The 4,271-nt window shown below is 40.7% G+C and overlaps 1 pseudogene; it reads right to left on the reverse strand.

The window, feature by feature from the left end:
• Positions 1-244: 244 nt before the first annotated feature.
• On the reverse strand, positions 245-3,896 carry LOC108303641 (annotated as a pseudogene).
• Positions 3,897-4,271: the final 375 nt, after the last annotated feature.

Below are 4,271 nucleotides of genomic sequence, written 5' to 3' on the forward strand. Positions count from 1 at the left end.
ACTGACAAAGGCCAACTGTCACAGGCATAAGGGCACACCATGACCATGAGACATCGTTTCAGATTTCCCAAATATTTTTGTTTTAGCTATGAATGTCAGTTACCTGAGCTAAACTTGTCCTTAACAAGCAGAATTTTTATGTCCATTCCAAGAGTCTCTTACACCTTTCTGGGCCTGTTACTTGCAGAGAGCAGTAGAAACTGTAACCAGGTTCTTCATACCATGGACATGTGATATCCAATCTTCATATGCTGTCCAATTTCTTTAAGATAAATGGAGTGACTCACAGCAGGTTCACATAGATGAGAAAGTTCCGTATGGAGATCACATCCTCGTGCATCTTCTGTTTCAACTCCTCTAGGTCCAGCTTCTGGGCAAGGTCCTTCAGCCGCCATGCTATGCTCTCCCTAGTGGCCCCTCAGGCCTGGAACTTGGCCTATCCCCTCCTTACGGCTAATTTTTGTGTTTTCAGTAGAAATAGGGTTTTGCCATGTTGCCCAGGTTGGTCTCGAACTCCTGGGCACAAGGGATCCACCCACCTTGGTCTCCTAAACTGCTCAGATTACAGGCATGAGCTGCTGTGCCTGGCCCAGTGTGGCTATTATTTTTAAAAGTGCTAAATTATGGCCAGGTGCGGTGGCTCATGCCTGTAATCTCAGCACTTTGGGAGGCCGAGGTGGGTGGATCACAAGGTCAAGAGATCGAGACCATCCCGGCCAACATGGTAAAAGCCCATCTCTACTAAAAATACAAAAATTAGCTGGGCATGGTAGTGGGTGCCTGTAGTCCCAGCTACTTGGGCGGCTGAGGCAGGAGAATCGCTTGAACCAGGGAGGCGGAGGTTGCAGTGAGCCAAGATCACGCCGCTGCACTCCAGCCTGGCAACAGAACGAGACTCCATTTTTAAAAAATATATTAAGTGCTAATTTACATCTAAGTTTCCTATTTTTGTTTAAAAAACTTCTTGTATGGCCGGGCGTGGTGGCTCACGCCTGTAATCCAAGCACTTTGGAGGCCAAGGCAGGCGGATCACCTGAGGTTGGGAGTTCAAGACCAGCCTGACCAACGTGGTAAAACCCCGTCTTAAAAACAAACAAACAAACAAAAAAAACTCCTTGTAGTGGATTGAATCACCAGACCCCAAAATGATACATCTGATATCCGTGAATGTAACCTATTTGGGAAAATGGTTTTTGTAGATGCAATTAAGGATTTCTACATGAGATCATCCTAGTATAGAATGGAACCTAAATCCAGTAATAAAAGTCGTCATAAAAAGAAGGAAAGAAGATAGAAAAGAAGATCACAAAGACAAAGGTAGAGATAGGAGTTATGCTGCCATAAGCCAAGTAATACCTGGAGCCACCAGCAGCTGGAAGAGGCAAGCAAGGATTCTCCCTTGGAGCCTTCAGAGGGAGTTGTGGCCCAACTGACACCTTTCTCTCAGATTTCTGGCCTCCAAAACTGTCAACAGAAATATTTCTGTTGTTTTAAGACACTAAATTTGTGGTAATTTGTCACAGCAGCTCTCGGAATCAAATATACTCCCACATCCCTTATTTATGTGTATGTGTGTGTGCGTATGTTTGCATGAGCACTGAGAGAAGTATACAATTATTAACAGTGGTTAACTCAGGGGAATGAGACTAGCTTACTTAAGGCTGAGAGGGTATATGTGTGTGTATATAAATTGAGTGTACTTAAATTAAGTATATGTAAGTAAATTAAGACTACAATGAGATATGACTACCTCCCACCAATGTAGTTAAAGATAAAAGGTCTGACAATGCCTAATGCTAGTGTGGAGCAATGGAACCTTCATTTGTTGCTGGTGGTGAAATGGTATGGTCATTAAAAACAAACTAAAACAAAAACAACAAAGATGCAACTGTTTGATGGTACCTACTAAAAAATGTGTGTGTGTATGTATGTCTATAGACACAAATCCTATGACCCAGCAATTCCACTGCTGGGTATATATTCCATAGATAGAGTGTTTAAGGCCATCACAAGATATGTAAAAATGTTATGGCATTATTATTCATAACAGCCCCAAAGTGGCAGCAATTCAAATGTCCATGAAATGTAGAGTAACTAAATTATGGGATATTCTTATAACAGAATGCTACACAGCAGTGAAAAAGGCTGAACTGCTGTGTAGCAGCAAAATAGAGGATTCTTGCAAACACAATGTTGAGCAAATGAAGCCAGACTCACTACAGTACACACTGTGTGATTCCATTTATATAATATTCAATAACAGGCAAAACTAATCTATGGCGATAGTCAGATGAGAGGCATTATCTAAGAGGGTGCTAGAACTGTCCTTTACTGTGATCTGAACATAGTATTTACATGCGAGTCATTGAAATATACATTCCAGATGTTGGCTGTTTATTATCATTTCACTGGGATAAATGCCCAAGGAGTTTTCAAAGGAGAGCTATTTAGAATTAACAGAAATTTAGAATTTATTGTATTTTCCCAGATTTTCTATAATGAGTAAGCGTTGCAGTTTGAGGGTTTGAAAGGTTGGTAGAGATAAAAATTGCATTAGCTGCATGATTATTTCTCACACCAGATAATTACAACCTTCATGATTTGCCATATCATGTATTTTTAAAAATACATTTTTTGTTTGTTTGTTTTAGATGGAGTCTCATTCTGTTGCCCAGGCTACAGTGCAGTGGTGTGATCTCAGTTCACTGTAACTTCCTGGGTTCAAGTGATTCTCCTGCCTCAGCCTCTTGAGTAGCTGAGATTATAGACGCCCACCACGACACCTGGCTAATTTTTATATTTAAAGATACAATTTTTGCTGGACACAGTGGCTCATGTCTGTAATCCCAGCACTTTGGGAGGCCAAGGTCGGTGGATTGCTTGAGGTCAGGAGTTCAAGACCACCCTGAAAAATATGGTAAAACCCCTTCTCTACTAAAAATACAAAAGTTAGCTGTGTGCGGTGGCTCACGCCTGTAATCCCAGCATTTCGGGAGGCTGAGGCAGGAGAATCACCTGAACCTGGAAGGCAGAGGTTGCAGTGAGCCAAGATCCTGCCATTGCAGTCCAGCCTGGGGAACAGAGCAACACTCCATCTTAAAAAAGAAAACAAAAAACAAAACACACACACACACAATTTTTAAAATTTAGTCTTAGCTTTGCAATAATAGAAATTAAAATCTATTATTTTAGTCTACTCAGGATCTAGTCTCCCTTCTTTTTGTCAAAGAACCCTAAATTTGTTTGGGGGATGCTACAGTTTGGCTGTGTCCTCACCAAAATCTCATCCTGAATCGTAGCTCCCATAATTCCCATGTGTCATGGGAAGGACCCGGTGCGAGGTAACTGAATCATGGGGGTGGTTACCTCCTTGCCGTTCTCGTGAGAGTGAGTGAGTTCTCAGGATATACAGTGGTTTCATAAGGGACTTTTCCCCTTTTGCTTGGCACTTCTCCTTCCTGCCATTATGTGAACAATGCGTTTGCTTCCCCTTCCGTCATGATTGTAAGCTTCCTGAGGCCTCCCCAGCTATATACAACTGCAAATCAATTAAACCTCTTTCCTTTGTAAATTACCCAGTCTCAGGTATGTCTTTATTATCAGCATGAGAACAGACTAAGACAGGGGACTACCTATTCCTTACTAGATATAGTCTTGGTTTTACCATCAACTTGCCCTCCTGCTTAGGGAGGGTGGCTAACCCGTGTAAGTTCACCTGGAGGCACTCCAAGTAACATAAAAACTAAAAATACTTGTCAGAATTTCAACCTGATATCAGCACTGTGAGAAAAAATTACCTCATAACACCTACCCTTAAAATACCTGAAACTGTTATAATTCTTGGCCTTTCCAAAGCCTTGAGTCCTCAACTTTTCCATTACTCTGGAGTCTCTCATTCTTTCAAATAAGTTTTTTTTATCGGTAAGTTAATTAATCTGATCTTCCTTGCAACCAAGAATTCCAATATATCATGAAATCAGGTTAGATATGGTTATATTACTTCAAGTATGTATCAACCCATTTCCCGTTTGCCCTGAGAATACTCTTGCCTCTAATCCTAATGTACCATCATATACATTTCTGTTACATTAGGATTAGAGACAAGTTCTATTTAGAAATAACTCTAAGAACAGTTTGCATCTTTTATTTTCACATTGAAAATCAACTTGTTTCAGCCTCAAAGAGTGTGTTTATATAAATTTAATGAGCACTGGCAGCTGACTGCACCTTTTTTTTTCTAAACAGGAAATGGGTTAAAATACATACATAAC

The sequence above is a fragment of the Cebus imitator genome, unplaced genomic scaffold (assembly GCF_001604975.1).
Source record: "Cebus imitator isolate Cc_AM_T3 unplaced genomic scaffold, Cebus_imitator-1.0 Scaffold50, whole genome shotgun sequence".
Lineage (NCBI taxonomy): Eukaryota > Metazoa > Chordata > Mammalia > Primates > Cebidae > Cebus > Cebus imitator.